The sequence below is a fragment of the Bombina bombina genome, chromosome 9 (assembly GCF_027579735.1).
Source record: "Bombina bombina isolate aBomBom1 chromosome 9, aBomBom1.pri, whole genome shotgun sequence".
In the NCBI taxonomy this organism is placed as follows: Eukaryota; Metazoa; Chordata; class Amphibia; order Anura; family Bombinatoridae; genus Bombina; species Bombina bombina.
In genome coordinates, this window is record NC_069507.1 from 100,802,767 (window position 1) to 100,827,410 (window position 24,644).

Here is a 24,644-nt window from a genome sequence, read left to right on the forward strand (position 1 = left end):
TGGGACTGTCTCCTGTCCCTCTAACATTTATAATCTTCCTTTCTTGGAACTGGTGATAGACTAACTGAGCATCTCCTGTCTGACTTTACTTCCTAAGCTGTTAAGTAGTACCTTACCCTACAGCTTTCTCCGCTGCAAGGAGTAGATACGACATGAAATTTCACACTCCTCATCCACCAAGGCGAAGACCCACATTCCAGGTAGGTGGAGCAGACCATACCCTTCTTCTCTTCGCTGTCCTCTTCTTTTCTCTAATCTTTTTACCTTGCTCTGGTATATTTCCTCCCCCTTCTCCCCGCAAGATGAGAAATACTCAAGCCAACCTAACTTTTGCATCCCTTAATTGTAAGGGGCTAAATTCCTCCACTAAACGAAGCCTCCTGGGCAACTACATGGCAATTAATAGAGCTAAGATAGTGTTTGCACAGGAGACTCACTGGATAAACAACCAGTCATTAAAACTTAAAATTCAACATTTTACCAAATTCGAGGTGGCCTCACATTCGGATAAGACTAGAGGAGTAGCAATCCTTATCCATCGCTTGGTTATCTATGAAAAGCTTTACCTTGAAACAGATCCTGAGGGTAGGTACCTTATCCTAATTTGTAAACTGGACGGCCAAGTCTATACGCTGGTCAATATATATGCTCCTAATCAGAGTCAACCTAAGTTTCTCAAGACTATACTACAAAATATTAGTAAAATAAGAACAGGAAGGCTCTTGCTGGGCGGCGATTTCAACGTGGTTTGGGATCCCTCCCTAGACAAAAAGGTAGGCCGGGGCAGCGCTGTGGACTCATATTCACTCTCCACAGCCAAAAAAATTAGAGCTCTAATTTCCCAATACAATCTATTTGATGTTTGCAGATCCTGCCATCCAACCGCCAAAGATTTTACATATTTTTCTAGACCCCATCACTCATACTCAAGGCTAGATTATTTTTTCACTGATTCGTGGACACTAAATAACATTAGGGACTCTCAGATCAAGCCTTGTGACAATGATGCCCTCCTGATGTCACTGGACTCTGGCTTGGGGTCTTCTTCCAGCCCAAGTTGGAAACTCCCGGATTTGTTATAGGCGGATCCTGAGTTTCAACCTCTGATTGGCAAATCCATTCAGGAATTTCTGGAACACAATACAAATTCTGTTCCCTCCCACCAAACGCTATGGGCAGCGCTCAAAGCTTATATTAGGGGAGTTTGTATAGTAAAACAAACCTCTATCAGAAGACTACAAGGAACGCCATTCGGCCTTGTAGTGGCCAATCTTAGGACCAAAGAAAGCCTTAACAAACGTAGCCCATCCCCTGATGGACGAAATAGTTGCCCTCCATAACCAACTCAAAGAGTTGGAACTGAACAGAGTCAGGGAGGCCATGGGTAGATTTAAAAATCTTCTATATTACCAAGGTAATAAATCCTCCACTATGCTAGCAAACAAGTTAAGGGGTAGGGTGGCCTTGTCTCGCATTATGTCCATAAACAAAGGGAACACTCAAGTAACCTCCCCAGAGACATTGGAGAGGCCTTTGCGAAGTTCTACTCCAACCTGTACAACCTGCACAAAACGGAAAAGATTGATACCCCCTCTAGAGACCAAATGAGAACCTTTCTTAAGAGCCTGAATCTGCCCGCTATGTCCCAGAAAGAGGTGGAGCTGGTGCAAGCTCCCTTCTTGAATGCTGAATTGAAAGTAGCGATTACTCAACTACAAAATAAGAAAGCCCCGGGCCCAGATGGCTTCCCGGCCATGTTCTACAAGTCCTTCCACATGGAGCTCTCACCCCTTCTACTCCAAATTTTTGGGGAAGCTAGAGAGAAAGGCGCATTCAGAAGAGAGTTAATAGAAGCAACAATTCTTACCATTCCAAAACCAAACAAAGACCCTTCCCAATGTGGGAGCTACAGACCCATCTCCCTCATTAATATAGACATAAAACTCTATTCTAAGCTGTGGGCAAACAGATTGTGCCTTATTACTCCGAACCTCCTCCATCCGGATCAGGTGGGTTTCACACTAGGCAGGGAGGGACCTGATAATACCAGGCGTATTTTGAACATCTTTTCGAAGGCACATAGACTGAAGGTCCCCATGCTGGCCCTGTCACTTGATGCTGAAAAGGCGTTCAACAGGGTCAGATGGGAGTACCTATGGGAGGTTTTCTTGGGCTTCGGGTTCCCCAAGGACATAGTTCTGGCAATTCAGGCTCTGTATAGCTCACCTAGTGCCAAAGTTTGGGGTCTAGGCTTCTGTTCAACAAGTTTTCCCATAACGAATGGAACGAGGCAGGGCTGTCCTCTCTCGCCCACTGTATTTGCCCTGGCGATTGAACCACTGGCCCAGGCTATCAGGAACTCTCCCTTGATTAGAGGGGTTCCCCTAAGTCACTGTGTTGAGGGTATGGGTGGAGGAGGTGAAAAGATTGCGTTGTTCGCAGATGACGTCACCCTCTTCTTGACCAACCCTATTGGGTCTCTCCCGGCACTCTTTGAGACTCTCTCTCATTTCAGTTCCCTAAGTTTCTATAAACTCAACCTTGCCAAAACTAAAGCTTTAGCGATCCATATTTCACAGTTTGAACAAGAAATCCTTAAAGAGGCCTACCAATTCGAATGGGCATCGGACACAATCACTCATTTAGGAGTCCAGTTAGGCCCAAAGATTGAGCTGGTCAGGACAAAAAATTATGACAAACTCCTCTCAGAAATTAGAGAACTCCTCAACTCATGGTCCTTCCGAGAAGTCTCTTGGCTGGGTCGCATGGCTTCCGTCAAGATGACCATCCTACCTAAGATACTGTATTATTTTCGATGTCTCCCACTCAATCTACCCCATTCACTACTAGAAAAATGTAATGCTCTGATGGCCAGATACATCTGGCAAGGGAAAAAGCCAAGAATTTCTAGAAAGACGCTACAGAGACCTTACCACAGGGGAGGAGTTTCACTTCCCAACATCACTGCTTATTATAAGGCAGCAAGGCTGACCCATATCTCTCATTGGGAGACGAGCGACATGACCCAAGGTTGGAAGAGGGTAGAACAGTTCTCCCTTCCACCGGGCATCACTCTCAGGGGAACTTCTCTGGATCCCTGATTATAAAACAGATAGGTCTACTATTCTAAACCCGAAAATTAAGCAAGCTCTTGACTGTTGGAAAACTATCAGACACTATACGGAAATAGCCCCGCACCCCTCCCCAATCCATTCAATTCCTGGCCTCCTTAGAGGCCTCTCTGACTCCCATGGCTCCCAATGGAGGCAGTGGGAGTTACTGAAGGTTTCGGATCTAGATCACCAAAATGCCCTGCAACCAGCTGAACCGAAGCACAATGGAGAGGAATTCTCTGTTCCCCCATGGTTCCAATTTTAGAGGCTCCGGCTGCACAAGTTCCTTTCTAAATGGGGTTTTCCAGCATCGGGCCTTAGAGATTTAACAGTGTGGGAACAGAAATTAGACTTGTGCATGATCGAAAAATTTGTTTCGGTTCGGATCGATTCGGATTTTTTCGAATTTCTGTTTGGATCGATTCAAATTCGAATGAATTCCTTTCGGATTCATTCGGATTCGATTCGAAAATTCGGAATTTCGGTATGTGTTAGGTGGGATATGCTGTGTATTAGACTAGTATTATGTACTGTATATCAGTGTTAATTTCGTCGACTAAAACTAGACTAAAATGACTATAAAACTAAAGAAACTCTGATGACTAAAATACGACTAAAACTAAAATGGCATTTTAGTCAAAAGACTATGACTAAAACTAAATCAAAATGACATTTTAGTCAAAAGACTAGGACTAAAACTAAATCAAAATTTGCTGACAAAAACATTACAAAACTTAATTTTATTAAATTTTAAGATAAATAAAGACATGTTATATAGCACAACAGTTAAATCTGTTAAATCTGTATTGCATGTTCAAACCTTAATACCATAAATAAAAACAGGTTAATAAACCTTAACTTCAGGAGTAGATAATGAGTTTGGAAGTTCTAGAGCAGTGCTAATATCGTTGCCAAAATTTTTTTGAATCTGTGAACAATCAATTGATTCTTCCTATAGAAATAAGCATAACCCACGACTATAGGTTTAAGTTATGCTGTGCCTGTGCTAGCTGCAGAAACTTTTTGTTGTGTTGAGTTACTTGATACTTGTTTTAATTAGCAACAGATAACTGTTAAAGTTTTTATATTGGGTAATTTGTTCAATACAGTTTACAGTTGTTTTTTTTTAATATATTTTAAACTTGCACTTCTGTTTGTTTATGAAACTTGGTTTTATTTAATTTGAAGTTTAATAAAGATGTTATATATCACAACGGCTAAATCTGTGTCTGTATTGCATGTTTAAACCTTAATACCATAAATATTAACAGGTGTTATGTTTACTCCTGGAGTATATAATCAGTTTGCAAATTATAGAGCAATGCTTAAATAATGCATTACACTTTAACTACATCCCTAACATTTTAGTAGACTAAAATCTACTGGAGATTTAGTCGACTAAAATCTACTGGAGATTCAGTCGACTAAAATCTACTGGAGATTCAGTCGACTAAAATCTACTGGAGATTCTCTTAGCTGCAGAAACTTTTTTGTTGTGTTGAGTTACTTGATACTTGTTTTTAATTAGCAACAGATAACTGTTAAAGTTTTTATATTGTGGTAATTTGTTCATACAGTTTACAGTTGTTTTTTTTTAATATATTTTAAACTTGCACTTCTGTTTGTTTATGAAACTTGGTTTTATTTAATGTGCAAGGCTTAAATAATGCATTACACTTTAACTACATCCCTAACATTTTAGTAGACTAAAATCTACTGGAGATTTAGTCGACTAAAATCTACTGGAGATTCAGTCGACTAAAATCTACTGGAGATTCAGTCGACTAAAATCTGCTGGAGATTCAGTCGACTAAAATCTACTGGAGATTCAGTCGACTAAAATCTACAAAAGACTAAAACTAAGACTAAATTGAAATTTGCCGTCAAAATTAACACTGCTGTATATTAGGTGTAGCCCATAGCAGAGTGATATAACCTAATATGTACAAAAAATAGGTAAAAAGCGCCCAAAAGTCCAATATAAAAAGTAGAAACAATTTATTGGGATAAAAGGTAAAAACAAATAATGTGTCCTAGAAAGAACAACTTTAAAATTTCCATGTTGTATTGCAGGTGCACACAGCAGACATGTTTCGTGCTGCAAACAGCACTTGTTCACTGCTCACCTGTGCACCTGCAAAGCCCTGCCTTATAATCACTAACTCCCTTAAAGGGATATATACATTTTACAACAATGGATTCTTTAAGCCTACTCTATGTTTAAACAAAATCAATAGAAAAGCATATAGGAATTACATTGTAATCATAGCAAATAAATTTAACACTATAGGAATATGTTATATTTTATGTATCAAGAAAAATAATAAATGGTGGATTTGTTTAAGACTTACATGATTGCTGATAAGACTATATTATAAATAGAAATAACTATTAAATATAAAATAATAGTAGAATGATGCACTTAAATAATAGAAAGCTAGGTTCAAGATTATTTTTTAGATTTTTTAGATTTTTTATAATCCTTATGCTGTTTGATATAAGGGAGTATAAACAGAATTTATTGAGAGATACCCAAAAAGAACTATATACTATCAGACAAATAGGTCAAGATCTCGCCTTTTGTTAATTCCTAGGGGATAACAGGTTTGTAGGGTAAAAATCCAAAAGACTTCTGTTTTGTCTAAATGGATTTCTCTATTTCCTCCTCTGTTTGATAAAGGAATGAAGCCTTGAACAGTAAGCGCATTGATATCTGAATTATGAAGCTCTCTAAAGTGCCTAGCTATAGGCGTATCGGATTCCTTGTCTTCAATACTTCTAAGATGTTCTAAGAATCTTTCTTTTAGAGGCCCTTTGGTTTTACCTGTAAATTGTTTTAAGCACAATTTGCATGTGAGAAGGTATACAACGTGTGTGGTGGCACAATTGATGTTAAAGTTGATTTTATATTGATTATTAGTTGTGGATGAAGTTACAGTATCCCCTTCAGTGACAAAATTGCATGCCCTGCAAATAGGTCGTCTACATTTGAAAAAGCCTTTTTTTCTTTTTTGTGGTAGCCAGTTTTTACAATTTTTTTACTTAATATCTGAAGGAGATAAGTAATTTGAAAGGGTCTTACCTTTTTTGGATATGAAATTACAGCCCTCTTTCATAATTTCCTTTAGTACATGATCTGGATACAGTATTGGAATAGATTCCCTCACTATATTACACATTTTATTGTACTCTAGGCTATAATTGGTAATGAATTTCGGTCTCTTGTCTGCTGTTTTTTGACCACTTACAGCTTTGTTATACAGTAGTAATTTGTCCCTGGGGATATCATCCACTGTGAGTTTAGCTTTAAGAAGTACCTCTTCTGTGTAGCCTCTATCTTTTAATCTTTGTAATGCTAGATTAGCTTCTTGTTGGTAATCTCTCTCTGTAGAGCAGTTCCTCTTTATTCTTATTAATTCCCCTTTGGGAATGGCCTTAACCACGTGTCTTGGATGACAAGAGTCATACTTTAAAATGGTGTTGCCTGCTGTAGGCTTCCTAAATAGAGTTGTGTTAATAATATTCTGCTCTTCATCTACATAAATTGTAAGGTCAAGAAAGTTGATACTAGTTGAACTATGCTCATTGGTGAAAATGATACCACACTTGTTAGTATTTAGATATTCAACAAATTTGTCTCCTTCAAAGATAAACAGAAGATCATCTATGTAACGAAAAAAGGAAATAATTTGTTGCTTGAAGGGATTAACATCTCCAAAGACGTGGGACAGCTCCCACCAACCCATAAATAGGTTGGCATAGGAGGGGGCAAACTTGGCCCCCATAGCTGTCCCACGCCTTTGGAGAAAAAAAATCACCTCCAAACTTGAAAAAATTGTGAGTTAACAAATATTCTATAGCGTATGTCAAAAAGTAGTTGGTAGCTGAATCATAATTGCTATAGTTTTCAAGGAAAAATTCAATAGCTGTTATACCTAGCTCGTGTTGTATAGAGGTATATAGGGATGATACATCCACAGAAATTAATCTGTAAGTAGATTTCCATTGAATATTATTATGTTTTCTTAGCAATGCCGAGGTGTCCTGTATATAACTAGGTAAATTTTTGACTATAGGCTGTAGGAAGGAATCAATGAGTTCAGAAAGTGGTTCATTGAGATAATTGATGCCCACTATTATTGGCCTTCTGGGAGGAGATTTTAGGCTTTTATGGACTTTCGGGAAATATTGAAATATGGGCACAATGGGAAAAGTAACCGTCAGTGCTTCTTGTACAGTATCATTGATAATATTGTTGTATCTAGCATATTTCTCTATTTCCACAAGTTCCCTGTTAAATTTGTTAGTTGGATTCTCTTTCAATTTTGTATACACCTCGTAGTGTCATTTAATTGCCTCATGGCTTCATTGATGTAATCTTTTCTATCTAGAACGACTACATTCCCTCCCTTATCAGATTGCCTGATAATGAGATCCTCATTATCTGTCAAGGATTTTAAGGCCTCTTTCTCTGCATAAGTCAAGTTGTTATTATATTTATGTCTGTATTTAGTTTTGTTCTTTATTTTATTTGCTTCATCTAGGGATCTTAGTTTATCCTCGACTGTTTTCTGAAAGATATTTAATATTTTAGGTCTTGTTTGTACTGGATAGAAGGAACTTTTGTTTTTTAGGTGTTTCAAATAAATATTTTCCCTACCCGGTAAGCCTGACTTGTCTCCAAAATTTTCTGTTTCTAATTTTTCCAAGTCATAGATACGCATCGGGCCTTAGAGATTTAACAGTGTGGGAACAGAAATTAGACTTGTGCATGATCGAAAAATTTGTTTCAGTTCGGATCGATTCAGATTTTTTCGAATTTCGGTTCGGATCGATTCAAATTCGAAAAAATTCAAATTAATTCGTTTCGGATTCATTCGGATTCGAATAAATTCGGCTGGATTCGGTTCGATTCGAAAATTCGGAATTTCGGTATGTGTTAGGTGGGATATGCTGTGTATTAGACTAGTATTATGTACTGTGTATTAGGTGTAAGCCATAGCAGAGTGATATAACCTAATATACTGTACAATACTATTGTAATCCATGGCCATCCGAATCTCCCGAATAAATCCGAACTAATTCAGATTTATTCGGTAGATTCGGCACGATTTCAATTCAGAAATTTGAATCGATCCAAATCTCCGAATTGAAGAAATTCGGCTAAATTTCCGAATCGATCCAAAATGAATTGCACATATCTAACAGAAATGCAAATCCAGGCAGTCACTGACAAGACCTCTATCCATTCACTACTCATTCATAATGAAAGACATATGTGCAGGAGAGATGTGGCAATTGAAAGCCTGGGAACAGGATCTGAGAATCCAAGCATCCAAAAAGACTTGGACACATGCGTTTATGCTCACTAAAAAGACACTGCACTGTGCTAACTCATTAGAGCTATATGTTAAAGTCTGCCTTAGGTGGCACTATACCCCACAGAGATTAGCTCAGATGGCCCCAACCCATTCGGCCTTGTGCTGGAGAGGCTGTGGGCAGGCAGGCTCGGATCTTCATATATGGTGCTCATGCCCAGTCCTGAAACAACTGTGGAGAGGAGTCTTCCAGTTATGCGATTCATCCGGGATATCTGGCTACCTTCATATTTGCTGCCACTAAAATTTCAATTGCTAGAATGTGGAAACAAGCAAACCCGCCCTCCCTATCTGGAGTCAAGCAGATCATGGAAACCTATGCTTTGATGGAAAAAGGATTCTACCTTCACCTGAACAAGATTGAGTCCTATTGGAAAATTTGGGACCTATGGGTCCATAGACAAGAACCTCCGGATGATCAATAAAATGTCTTCTGTGTATGTAGGCCAACCTAGTCTTTTAGTGTTTGGCTGTGAGTTTTCCCACACAGGGAGCTCTTTCTGTACCTCCTCCACCCCCCTATCTGATGATTTCCTATTTCCCCCCCCTGGACCCTTCCTTTTACCAAAACCCTCCCCCCCCCCATATCCCCCTCTGCTCCACCCGCCCAGGTCAGTTGTGAAGATATGGATAGTTAGGAGTTAAGTGACCTATATTTAATTCAATCTTCCCCCATTAAAATCAGGTCCCTCATTTCGGTGTATAACATAATTTTGTGAATACTTATTTAGAGGACACTATACCTATTACTTTGGATCTTATACCCCGCGTGTCCCTATAGTAAGATAGACAAGGTCCATGAGAGAAGTGACACATTATGGACAGAATAGAGGGGGTTTCTGGGAAGACTTCCTCACTATGGTAACTCCTGTTATAGCCCTGTTTGGTCTCCACTAGGGCTGGAAATCCTAGTCCCAACAAGTTAAAGGACTCTAAATGTAAGTTGCATTCTAAAGAGGAGCGTGCCAGATGGAGATAAAATGATTGTCAGTAGTTCATCTTATTGCTGATCATACACATGCCTGTTAATGTCACTGCTTATACTGATGATTCTTTTTATGTATTTCAATGTCTCTGGGTAGTTTTGTAACCCTAAGAGTCAGAATGTTTTGATATACCTGTAATCAGTTCAGTTTACCTCAATAAAAGGAAAAAATAAATGTTTTAAAAAAAATAAAAAAATAATAATATTATACTATTGCACAGCAATAAATAACAGTAATAACGTAGAGCAAATATGGAAAGCTCCGTAGTATCCGTACCCAGAATGGTATTGCATGGTACAATGAACAATGATACAAGATATTGAAAATATTGTAGTATGTATGCACACCTAAAGATAGTAATGCATAGCAATAAACAGAAATAGACAGCAGTACAAGTATAACAAATACTGTAGTATTCACTCACAATTACAATCTTGCAAGATAATAAATAATAATGCAAGAAATGGAAAAGACTGAAAAATACAATTGCACAGCAATAACAAGAGCAGAACAGTATGGAACAACACAAACACTAGTATTCATCACAAGAGTAAAATTGCAAGGCAATTATAACATTAGTACAAGATATGGAAAATACTGAGGTAACTACACTTAAAAAAACATAAATTATGCTTACCTGATAATTTCATTTCCATCATGGGGAGGAGAGTTCACTGCTTCATTCATTACTTATGGGAAATATATACCCAAGCTCTAGAGGACACTGAATGATACCGGGAGGGTAAAGGCGGACGCCTAAACTGAGGGCACCACAGCCTGTAGAACCTTTCTCCCAAAAACAGCTTCTGCAGAAGCAAAGACGTAAAATTTATAAAACTTTGTGAAAGTATGCAAGGAGGACCAGGTAGTCGCCTTACAAATCTGCTCCATAGAAGCCTCATTTTTGAAAGCCCAAGATGAAGCCACTGCTCTAGTGGAATGAGCCATAATCCTCTGAGGGGGCTTGTGCCCCGCTGTCTCATAGGCAAGGCGTATCAAGTTCCTCAGCCAAAAAGACAAAGAAGTAGCAGAGGCCCGCTGACCCCTGAATAGACTACAAAAAGAGAGTTAGATTGAATCCTTAGTCGCCTGAAGATAGAACTTATGAAGTAGCCTCTCCTTAGAAGAAGAGGGACTAGGACACCAAGGAGGAACAACTATTTCCTGATTGATGTTAAGGTCAGACACCACCTTGGGAAGAAATCCCAAGCCAGTGCTCAGAACAGCCTTATCCACGTAAAACACCAGATAAGGGGGCTCATGTTGCAAGGCCACCAGTTCGGAAACTCTGCAGGCCGATGCAATGGCTAACAGAAACAGAACCTTTCAAGACAGCAAAAAATATTGGCCACTACTCTATAATCATCTTACTCGACCTCTTAGCTGCCTTCGAAACAGTTGACCACCCCCTCCTCCTACAGACCCTTAGCTCTTTTGGCCTCTGTGACACTGCTCTTTCTTGTATTCACTCCTATCTTTCTCACAGGTCTTTTTCTGTGTCATTTGCCGGCGACTCCTCCTCTCCTATGCCTCTATCTGTTGGAGTACCTCAAGGATCTGTTCTGGGTCCTATTCTCTATCTATACTTCTTTGCTGGGTAAACTTATCAACAATTATGGCTTCAAATATCACCTCTATGCTGATGACACCCAGATCTACCTCTCCACCCCTGCTCTCTCTCCCTCTGTCCTTTCCCATGTCAGCGACTGCTTATCTGTTATTTCTTCCTGGATGGCCTCTGACCACCTAAAGATTAACATGTCCAAGACTGAGCTCCTTCTTATCCCCCCTCAAGCTCTACACCGACTTCTGACTTCTCTATCCCTGTTGACGGCATCACCATTTCCCCATCGCTCAAAGTCCGCTGCCTCGGAGTCACACTTGACTCAAATCTATCCTTCGTCCCTATATCCAATCGCTTTCTACATCCTGCCGCAACCATCTACGCAATATTTCCAAAATTCGCCCTTTTCTGAGTGCTGACACCACAAAGCAAATAATCCACTCCCTTGTTATCTCCCGACTTGACTACTGCAATAACCTACCCGCTGGCCTTCCTCTTTCCTGCCTCTCTCCCCTTCAATCCATCCTAAATGCCTCTGCCAGGCTGATCCACCTTTTCTTTCAATCTGTATCTGCTGCACCTCTCTGAGAGTCCCTTCATTGGCTCCCCATTCACAGCAAAATTAAATTAAAAATTCTCACCCTTACATACAAAGCTCTCACCAACGCTGCTCCCCTCTACCTCTCCTCTCTAATACACAAGTATACTCCAGCCCGTCCACTAAGATCCAACAATGACCTGCTCCTTGCATCCGCAACTATAACCTCCTCTCATGCTAGACTGCAGGACTTCTGTCGTGCAGCACCTACCCTCTGGAACACTCTCCCTCGTGCTGTTAGGCATTACCCTAATCTGTCTTCCTTTAAATGCTCCCTGAAGACTTTTCTGTACAGGGAAGCCTACCACCCAACTCAATAATAAATTAATACAAGAAGGTTACAACACCATTGTAGATGACATAAACCCATATAAAAGACAGCAGGAAGGCTGATGAAAGATAGTTAAAACGTCCACTTTATTAGTATATTGCGGATAAAAAATAGCAAGGCACAGTTAAACACAGACCCAGATTACTGCTGACACGTTTCCTGCCACAATCGGCACTTCATCAGAGCTAGCAAACCGGTGTGTGAGAGTACCTTAAAACAAGGTGTAACTCCGCCCACACCAGGTGTATAGTAAATTACAAATAACATCATATTACATTTATTCCATGTTACAAAAAAATAAGTAAGAAATTGAAAAATGAAAAACTATACAAATAATTAAAAGTAGACTTAGACAAAAGAAAAACAATGTCTCCATACTCACATAAAATACAAGAGCAAAAGTGTTCGGTGATAATGAGTGTCTGCATTTCTAAGGTGTGTTACATTAGTTCCAGCAATCTTCATTTGAGTCCTACACATTCATGCAAATAACTTTAGCTAAATATATATATATATAAGTCCAACACTTTCCTGAGCGTATAAACTGACAAATATGCAATATGAGTAAAAAATCTAATGCACTTGCCCATCTTTTTTACTTCAGTGATAATCAAAAATCATGATCGAATGCAGACATGAGTAAGAGTGAGGTAATATGACACAAGATACTAAGATACATCACTCTATATCACTATGATGAGAGAGAACATATATATGTCGCGATTCATTACTAGTATACAACTAGTATACAACCTGTCACAGTGGTTTAAACAGAGAAAATCCCAAAATCTAGCAGATAGCCCCAATAATGAATTACTTTGTATAAAAAGATAAATGCCAATATGTAAAAAACATAATGGAGCAGAATAAAGGAAGTAAGAATAAAGGAAGTAAATAAAGGAAGTTCAAATCCATTATCAGCTCACAACAGTTAAAATATAGGATTATACTAGTTGTTTCTGAACAGATAAGGCTCTATGTTTCTGCTTATGGTATGGTCTATTATATCACAAGCCTTTGTGCACTGTATACTGCCTTATTCTTAGCTTTTCAAATACAGTCCGACAACTTTTCTTCATATTGGGATTTCTTTATATCCCCTAAAGTGACTAAACATTTGAAAAGAACATTTTGTATTTACTATTTTGAAACAATTTTTCCTATAACATTATTCTTATTGGGATTACCATTATTTACCTGATAAGATATGGCAACCCATGACGACAGCAGCAGGAGAAGGCTGTTTGAGAATCTATTTAAAGGCACAGTACCAGACGATGATTTTAAAGTGGACTTAGGAACTTTGTTTTCTAAGAAAGAAAAATTACAAATAAAAGAGCTAAAATTGTGGTGGGATATTGAATTTCTAAGTCTGTATGTTAAAGAAAAGAAAATACCGAGAGGCTTAAGATTAAAAAAATGTCCTGCATTTCATAAGGATTTTCCACTCTTCATGTTAGATTGGAACCAGGCACTCTCTGATTGTTCCATAATCCTTATGGAGAAACTAGTAGTTTTCAAAAAGGATCAAAGAGACACAGTTTTGAAAGAGTTGGATGTGTTACAATTACAACTTGAAGAATTAAAAGATGATCCAAAACATGAGTCCTTTGAGAAACAACTAAAAGATACACTTGATAAAGTTGCGGTGGAACTCTGACAATAAATATAAAAAGTATGGCAGAGACTGCAAGGACTATGATCTCGAGATTGTTTATAATTGGAACTCAGCAAACAAGAACTCCAACTACAAGATAAAGAATGGTAACAAAACAAAGAATAAGAATAAGAAAGTTACTTTCACCAGTTTGGATACTATGGATTCTAACAATGAAGAAGCAGGCCCTGTGATCCCCAGCACACCAAAGTCTACATCTACTCCAAAAAAGTAATTAACTGTAGAAGAAATGGGTGCCAGGTAAAAAAACGGGGATGCCGGTCCAAAAAAGGCAGAAGGAGGAGGAACAACACCAGCAGTATCAACAGCACCCAGATACCTAAGCCGACAACGGTTCAAGAATGTGAAAACTCACAAGAATTGAAAATTATTAACTTATCAGACATCAAGTTGAATAACTCCGAGATAGCTGTTCTTTCTAAAGGTCTAGGTTTTTCTCCTACACAGGACTTTAACCTTTTTGATACTATTTTGGACTTGAACAAATTTGTACGCAAAATAACATTGAAGAAGCATTTTTGTAAAGAAACCATGGTTACATCTAATGAGAGTCCACTTGATCCAACTTCTACTGTGTCCTTGAATGATAAATGAACCTTTTCAGAGCTATGTGACATTGCTATGCTATGTGATTTGGACGGGGAGAATGAGGTTGTGAGTAGTAAAACCAGACAACAAAGTGTTAACAATAAGAAACCTAGTGCTTTTTATCCTGTAAATTCATGTACTGATCTCATAGAGGTATTTCATACAATACTTGAGCAGGATATAACTAAGCTGGCTGAACAAACTTCAGTTAGAGCAAGTAATAAGCATAAAAATCTTAGTATGACAGAACAACATGCTCTCAATAAAATTGTTAACAATAAAGATCTGGTGGTAGTTGACTCTGATAAGGGAGGGTCAATAGTTGTCTTAAATAAAATACAATATATTGATGAAGCTCTGAGGCAGCTTGCGGATCAAGATACTTATAAAAAACTTACCTATAATCCAACCTCTAAATTTCAGAGACAACTCACACATCTTTTGGATGAGGGCAGGGACAAAGGTATTTTCACAAATAAGATCTGTGAATTTATTTTTGTTGAACATCCTAAGATTCCCTTATTCAAATTTTTGCTCAAAGTACACAAGATCCTGGTCAATCCCCCAGGTAGACCAATAATTTCTGCTATTGGTTCCCTGGGGGAGTGACTCGGAGAATGGCTTGATGCACAATTACAACCAGTGGTTCAATCCCTTCCAGGCTTTTTGAGAGACACCAAGCATCTAATTAGATCCTTGGATGGTTTTGTTTGGCATTCTGAATATAACTTTGTAACTATTGATGCTGTCTCTCTATTTGTGCATACCGCATGAATTAGGCTTAAAAACCATGAAGGCTATGCTAATTAAATACTCTAATTATGATGTGGGTTTGATTAATTTTATTTTACAGGTAACTTCATTCCTACTAACTCATAATTATTTTATTTTTCATGGCATTTTTTATTTACAACAGAGAGGCACTGCGATGGGGGCAAAATTTGCCCCCTCGTATGTCAATCTGTATCTAGCTGATTTTGAGGATAAAAAACTTTTTGGTGTAAGGAATTTGTTTAAACAGAATATCATCTATTACACACGTTACATAGATGATATGCTCTTATTCTGGAATGGTACTGTAAATAATTTGACTAATTTTGTTGATTCTTTAAATCTTAATGAAGATAACCTAAAATTTACTTTTACCTTTTCCAGAGAGAGCATATCATTTCTTGATGTTAAAATTGAGCGGTAATGCAAATGCCATCTTAACAGAGGTCTTTAGAAAAGAGATTTCTGGCAATACCATCTTAAGAGCGGATTCATGTCATCCACGACATTTGAAGAAGGGTATTCCAAAAGGCCAATACATTCACTTACGGAGAAATTGTAGTAGCCTAGAAAGCTATATGAAACATGCTGATGAGTTGACCTCTCGACTTAAGGAGAGGGGTTATGAAGAGCAGAAACTGATTGAACTAGCAAACCAAGGCCTAGATTTAGAGTTCGGCGTTAGCCGTGAAAACCAGCGTTAGAGGCCCCTAACGCGGGTTTCTTACGTACTCCGGTATTTAGAGTTTATTTACCGACACTCCAAAATCACCTAACGCTGAAATTTTTTACCGACACCTCAGACCCAGTAGTAAACATATACCGACAAAAAAAACATCCACGAATCAAATAAAAAATATTACACAAACTACACTTACAGTCATACAAACACTACACTATGTTTATTTTTCATATTTAATAATTTTTCATCAAAATACAAAGGATTAAAGTTGCGAGATCTCGGGTGTTTGAAAAAAAACAACACAAATCCATTTTCCCATTGACTTACATTGACACACGGGAAAAGACCCTCATATACCTACATCTAACTAATAACATTATCACAAACATACACTCATCGATGCATACAAACAATATACACCACATGACATACAAAAAATATTTATTTATTACAAAAAGAACACGATTTAGTTACTTTTTCACGCAAGCTCATGACGTCACTCACTTTACGAGGAAAACCAGTCTTAGAAAAAAAAAATTAAATTGTTTCAGAGCCTCCATTGACTTCTATTGGGAAGACGTGCTCGTGCACGCGAAACCCTCATTTCCCTAACGCACGCAAATAGCGTAGACAGAAAAACTCCAAATACCAGCGCTAGAAAAGACATGATTTCATGCGTTAGACCCAGCTATGATGAATAGATCAAGAAATGACTATTTCCCTATGGTGGATTTATGGATTTTAATTATTGAATATTCACAACACCATTAAATTGTTTCACACTTTTAGATTACATCAACTACAAATCAACATCACTAGTAACACATTATTATTTAAATAAAATTACATTTAAACTTTAAAAAAAATTCATTAAACATTTCTGGATTCACAAACTGTACACAATGGGAAACACCTCTCATTTACCTTTATTATTGCATTTCAGTTATTCAACTCATATGCTTTCAGCAACTGCATATCTACATAGGCTTAACACATGATCACTCATGGATGCACATATATTACTTTTAACATTCACTCATACATGTGCATTCAAATGATGGTGGAAAAACACATTACATTCTCTAGAGGAATCACAAAACACAACATATGGATTTTACTGTACTTTTAACATCATGATTCCATCACCAGAAACCATTAGGAATTACGTACAACAAGAACATCATTACACCAGATTACAGATGTCACTTTATGGGAAGGAACAACAATGCCAGACCGCTATATAGAAGTCAGCATATGTGGGACACAATCACAATATATACGTACATGTACATAACACGCATCACCCATCACGCAACCACAAAGCACACATTTATATTTTATTCAGCACACAATAACAATGTAGTCAAATACAACAACACAATGAGGATTTCAGAACTACATAGGCAGGTTAATAATATCATGACGTCATTAGAAGATTCAACCATACACATCACAGATTCACCACTGTACCGCCCCTTTAGGAACTTTAACACTCAATACTACAATACAACATATACGTAAACAACAGTTTGGAACAGCATTATTAAGGCGATTTCAATGGGACAATTAATAAATATTGTCAGATCGCAAATCACTTATATATATAATACTACAGATGACAGCCGGAAGTTATTCAGTATTAGTGCCATTTGAATGGGACGCATACAATATTGACATCTCGGCAATCACTTATATATACAATACTACAGATGACAGCCGGAAGTGCTTCAGTATTAGTGCCATTTGAATGGGACGCATACAATATTTACAGCTCGACAATCACTTATATATACAATACTACAGATGGCAGCCGGAAGTGCTTCAGTATTAGTGCCATTTTTATGGGACGCATACAATATTGACAGCTCGGCAATCACTTATATATACAATACTACAGATGACAGCCAGAAGTTATTCAGTATTAGTGCCATTTTTATGGGACGCATACAATATTGACAGCTCGGCAATCACTTATATATACACAATACTACAGATGACAGCCGGAAGTTATTCAGCATTAGTGCGATTTGAAAGGGACGCATACAATATTGACATCTCGGCAATCACTTATATATACAATACTACAGATGACAGACGGAAGTTATTCAGCATTAGTGCGATTTTTATGGGACGCATACAATATTGACAGCTCGGCAATCACTTATATATACAATACTACAGATGGCAGACGGGAAGTTCGGAATTCTTATTGCGATTTTAAAGGGACGCATACAATATTGACAGCTCGGCAATCACTTATATATACAATACTACAGATGACAGACGGGAAGTTCTGAATTATTATTGCAATTTTAAAGGGACGCATACAATATTGCCAGCTCGGCAATCACTTATATATACAATACTACAGATGACAGCCGGGAAGTTCTGAATTATTATTGCGATTTTAAAGGGACGCATACAATATTGACTGCTCGGCAATCACTTATATATACAATACTACAGATGACAGCCGGAAGTTCAGAATTATTATTGCGATTTTAAAGGGACGCATACAATATTGACAGCTCGGCAATCACTTATATATACAATACTACAGATGACAGCCGGGAAGTTCTGAATTATTATTGCGATTTTAAAGGGACGCGTACAATATTGACATCTCGACAATCACTTATATATACAATACTACAGATGGCAGCTGTTACTTTATCGTTTACAAACAATGTTGCAGCAACATTGATCGATCACATTCGATGCACATTATACACAACTATGCACTTTCATTCATGTTAGCCTGGACGTGTGCTTGTTACTATAAGATCGCGTTTAAGAAATATTGATTACGCATATAATCAAACATTACAAACATGCACTGTATGTGTGATATTTGACACTTTCACATTGAGATTCATTGGGTGAAAACAACATTTCATCCAAAAAAAAAAAAAAGCCCACTGTGAAAGCATTCGCGCCGCTCACATACAAACAGGTGAATACAATTAGCAATCATTACAAACTCACTACCATTGGACTAATTGTACTATAAATCCCACAAACAACATGGCCAATGCATCACTTGTGATCCACATCAGATAAAGTGCTTACCTTGTTACGCTGTTTTGAAAGATGGATGACGATGACATGGTAGACGCTGCTGGTGCTGCTATTGGCGAACTAGCTGTTGGTCGAATCAGGCAGCCTCGGCGGCTCAGACCGAGACGAAGGGGTCGTCTGGTTCGAGGTCCTCGTGTCTACAGGGTGAGACCCACCTTGGAAAACATGAGTGACTTTGAGGTTTTTGATAAGTATCGGCTCGATCGCGAACAGCTCATTGGCCTTTACGAGCTTCTTAAACCTCATTTGGAGCCACGTATAAGAATAAGGACTGCTGTTCCCGCCATGAGTAAGATGCTAAGCTGTCTATACGTCCTGGCCTCCGGGAGTTTTCAATCCGGAGAACTGTACATGCATGGCCTGGCTCAAGGTACATTCTCTGTGGTGTTTGATAACTTTCTGGACGCCATGGTACGTATCAGTAAGCAATACATAGGATTCCCACAGAATGATGGTGATTGGAGGCGCCTGAAGCGGGAATTCTTTGATATTGCTCAATTGCCCAATGTCTTGGGAGCCATAGATTGTACCCACATTGCGCTGCGTGCTCCAATTGATGACTTGCCCTTCAGAAATCGCAAACTTTTTCATAGCCTCAACGTGCAGTATGTTTGTGACGCACGGATGAGGATTATGCATGTGTGTGCGAATTTTGCAGGTGCTTGTCATGATGCCCGCATCCTCTCTCTGTCGTCCCTGTGGAGACAGTTTGAGGAAAGACAAATGCCCCCTGGTTATCTCGTTGGTGAGTATTTGTGCACAACATGGTTAATTAGTTTGACAATTGCCACTGTAGTTTTAAAATGTTAGCGTCATGTTCAGCTATAGGATGCTATTTAACCATTTCTTATTTTCCGACGCTAATGTCTACTTTTCGTTAAATGCAGATATGTAGCATGTCATACCTTAAATGCTCAGAGAATGCAATGTAACCATGTATTTAGCATTTTACACAAGGTTTGGTTTAGGAGAAATACGCATATGTAGCATGTCTTAGCTGAAATGGGAAGATATTAGCTCATGCAATTTAACCATGTCATTGTCTCTTTCCGCTAATGTCTACTTTTAGTTCAATGCAGATATGTAGCATGTCTTACCTTAAATGCTCAGATAGAGAATGCAATGTAACCATGTATTTAGCATTTTACACAAGGTTTGGTTTAGGAGAAATATGCATATGTAGCATGTCTTAGCTGAAATGGGAAGATATTAGCTCATGCAATTTAACCATGTCATTGTCTCTTTCCGCTAATGTGTACTTTTAGTTCAATGCAGATATGTAGCATGTCTTACCTTAAATGCTCATATAGAGAATGCAATGTAACCATGTATTTAGCATTTTACACAAGGTTTGTTTTAGGAGAAATACGCATATGTAGCATGTCTTAGCTGAAATGGGAAGATATTAGCTCATGCAATTTAACCATGTCATTGTCTCTTTCCGCTAATGTGTACTTTTAGTTCAATGCAGATATGTAGCATGTCTTACCTTAAATGCTCAGATAGAGAATGCAATGTAACCATGTATTTAGCATTTTACACAAGGTTTGTTTTAGGAGAAATACGCATATGTAGCATGTCTTAGCTGAAATGGGAAGATATTAGCTCATGCAATTTAACCATGTCATTGTCTCTTTCCGCTAATGTGTACTTTTAGTTCAATGCAGATATGTAGCATGTCTTACCTTAAATGCTCAGATAGAGAATGCAATGTAACCATGTATTTAGCATTTTACACAAGGTTTGGTTTAGGAGAAATACGCATATGTAGCATGTCTTAGCTGAAATGGGAAGATACAGAATAATATAGAACTTGATTTTTGGATTTTTCCAAAAAAAATTTTTATATGGATTATCGTGTACCCAAATTTATTTTTAAAACAATATACTATTTTAAGGATTCTGTTTGAATTATGTTCTGTTCATAATTTATAGGTGATTCTGGGTACATGAGCCGGCCTTGGCTCATTACCCCCTTGCGTAGCCCGACTGATGTGTCTGAGGAGCGCTACAATAGGGCTCATAAGAGAACCAGGGCGGTGGTTGAAAGGATGTTCGGGCTCCTGAAGATGAGATTCAGGTGCCTGGACCGTTCTGGAGGAGCACTCCAGTAAAACCCAAAGAAGGTGGCTAAGATTGTTGTAGCCTGTAGCGTCCTGCATAATATTGCACAGCGGGCTGGGATGCTGCAGGCCGTCCCGGTGGACAGAGACCTCCTCAGAGATGAGGAGGATGATCCTGTTCTAGAGGGGGAATTCCAGGACGAGGGACTCGATGTCAGAGCAGACGTCATCAACCGCCACTTTAGACGGTAAAGAATATAAGTTAGACTGTAGTATTTTCAATAGATGTGAACTCTAGGGAAATGACAAGTAGAGAATTGTGCAAACATGTTAGGATTGTTCATCAAATGTTAAAAAAGAATTTCATTTATTAATATAGGTGATGCTCTGGGCATTGGGTCCTGTAGCGAGTCTTTGCCACCTGGTTTTTAAAGAGGACATCAGATGGTAAGTAGAAATGTATGGACTGTTGCTGGCATGAATTGTACACAAATACATCATATGGCATACATTTTCAAAAATAGTATTTAGTTTACACATTACTTAAAATGTACATACTCAGAAAGGGATCCTCTAGAATGACTATGGTTCAATGTCACACATTAGAGGTTTGTTCTGCTCAATATGACTCATCTTCACACTTGATAGAAAATAACACAAGTTGATACACACGCTTAGTAAGCTAGTGACAGAAATTTATTATGAAATGGGGGGTGGGAGAGGGCTACAGAACTGATTCACACACTTGTATGAATTTTATTTAAAATATTTCTTCCATTAGGGAGATGACTTCATCTAAAGACTGAAAGGGAACAATTAGAAGCCTGACAGTGAAGATTGTCCAGACTGACAGTGGGAAAAAGCCATGATTGAAATTGAAGTATACCAATGGGATCATGTCTGGCATTATCTTTCAATTCTGCTGACCTTGAAAACCATACAAAGACATGTTCACATGGTAAGTGCAAACTATTTGATAGAATAAGGCTGTGGAGACATCCTATTGGAGACACTTAGATGATTTTCTAATTTTTAGATGGTATTTCCAAGTCCTCTATTTAATGAACTGATGAATAAGACACCTATTGAAGATCAACTGTTTACCCCTAAATTGACTTTTAAAGACCATGCATTGTCCAGGTTGGTGTACCAATGCATGCTAGTGAAGACTGTTGAATATTAGTAGCTTACATACATTAGTCATATTTATTTCTTTAGTAGATATTTAGGGATCACAATCAGACACTTAGATGATTTTACTTTTTTAGATGGTATTTCCCAGTCCTCTATTTAATGAACTGATGAATAAGACACCTATTGAAGATCAACTGTTTACCCCTGAATTGACTTTCAAAGACCATGCATTATCCAGGTTGGTGCATGCTAGTTAAGAATCACAGGAAGAATGTTGATTATTGTTAGCTTACATACATTAGTCATACTTATTTCATCATTAGATATTTAGGGATCACAATCAGAAAAAGGAATACATATTATAGTTGATATAGAGGTATTTGAATGGACATGAAATATTACATTTATGTTCAGCATACATATATTGTTGAAATGTGATATACATTATTATGTATAATTAGAAATTTGGATATTTAAATAGAATTTTGATTCAACAATATAATGGTGTATGTTTTGTATTTTTTTTAAATCAATTTAATAAATATCTTTAAAAAATGTTGAACAAAGTTAGAGCATAGACACAAGATGATTGTAAATGTATTTTATGAATATTTGACAACGTGTGTATTAACTTTGTTCCATTTTTTTATTTGTCATTTCAGATTGGCATCTGATGACTTCCAGGAATATTTTTATTTTTCCAATAAACTTTTTTTTTTTTTTTTTTTACATGTTAATAATAAACATTTTATTATTAAATACATTCTTTTGAACAGATTATAATAAATATCAATATAATCTGTCAATAAAAAAAAGTTTGACTCCCATGACTGGTAGTTGGCTATTTGACAAGCACATGCATAAGATCAAATAATGCATTAATATTAGAAAATCAACTGATTCTGAGAATATTACATTAAACTATCTTTTATAACATTAATTGGGGAGTGAGATCCTTCGATGCTTTTCTTTTGAAAATCGTAGATATTAAATTAATTTTGGATATGTAGTAAAAAAAAAATTTTTTTAACTTTTAAGAAGGGGAAGTGGTTCAATTACATTAAAGTGACAGTGTTGTTGAATGTAAAATTAATTTTCTAAGATCTTGTATCTTCCTTAGGTATCTCTAAACATTTTTTTGATAAATTATTTAAAACTTTACTTGTATAAATGGTAGGTCATTTAACTTGATATTTTTCACAAGCTAGTTATTGGATGCCAGGTTAATCTATGTAATTTTCTAGTGGAGTCATTTAACTATAGTTAGTAATATTATGTATTTTTAAAAATCTTACCTCTTGGGTTAGACATCAAATATCTATATATAATTTTAAGTCCCCTTTAGTTTATTTTGTCAATGTTAAATCAACATTCCAAATGTTTGGGTCCTTAAAGGGACATTCACAAAGTATATTGTGTATAGATTTTTAAAAATATCATAAAAGAATTTAAACATATTTATAAAGTAATATAGAATTACATTCAGTCTTTAAATATACTTTTCAAAAAATACATCAATGCACATATCTTAGTCAATTACATAAGGCATCTATATGCAACCAACAATCAGCATCAAAATAGCCTATGTAGATATGTATTTAATCCAAGAATATATATAATTACAATATAATGATTGAATAACAAAACATATTAAGTTGGTCAAATATTCGAATATTATACAAAATGCATACATAACATATAGCTTAATGTCCCTCTAAGCTGAAGGCTCAAAAATACCTCCTTTAATAAATCTATTTCAGTCAGTGTGTAAAACAATCTAGAAGTTAATCTAAATTTGCTTTACTCATATGTTATACTAATTTAGCAAAAGGAAGGTGCCTAGGTTTCTGATATTTTAAGCATTATTGTGAAATGTTTCTTTAAAGGGACATGAACTAAAAATATACTTAAAGGTAGACAGTTAAAAAATTAATGATTTATACATTCTGAATGAGTATTCTATTTTAAGCAACTTTAAAAATTGTCTTGTATTATGAATGCTCCTTGTGATGTTGCTATCATTACTTTAAAATAAAGGCATTAAAAAGATAATTTATTTGCTTCAGTACTCTGGACAGAACTTGCTTGTTTTGTTTGGAATAATTGATCCAACAATCGTCAAGGACAACCCAGGTTTTTTGGAAACAATTGTCCGTAATATAAAATATCATTATTGATTTGCAAAGAAAGATAACAAGATAATTGTTAACATTTGATAATCGGATTAAATTTTAAAGTTGATTAACATTTCATGCTCAATCTGAATCACCAATGCTAAATTTGTTTGGACAGTGTCCCTTTAAGAGCTTTAAATAGTGTATTTACTTATCTTCCTATCTTGACATACTTTGCTTGAAAAGCATATCGAGATCGGCTCAGTAGATGAAGATTGGTGGATGCACAGAGATGCCTTATGTGATTGGCTCAACCATGTGCATTGAAATTTCTTCTGTTGAGGATATATAAATACTAAGAGAAATTGATTTACATTTTAAAGTCTAAACAATCTTCTATCTCTACAGATCATTTGATACAATTGTTTGTTTGTAATGTCTATTTAAAACTAAAGACGCCATTGCACAATAACATATATGAGCACTTCAGAGAAATACAAGCTTGAGGTTTATTTGCTAATAACAAACAAACATGTAGTTTAACATTTATAAACAGATTATCAAAG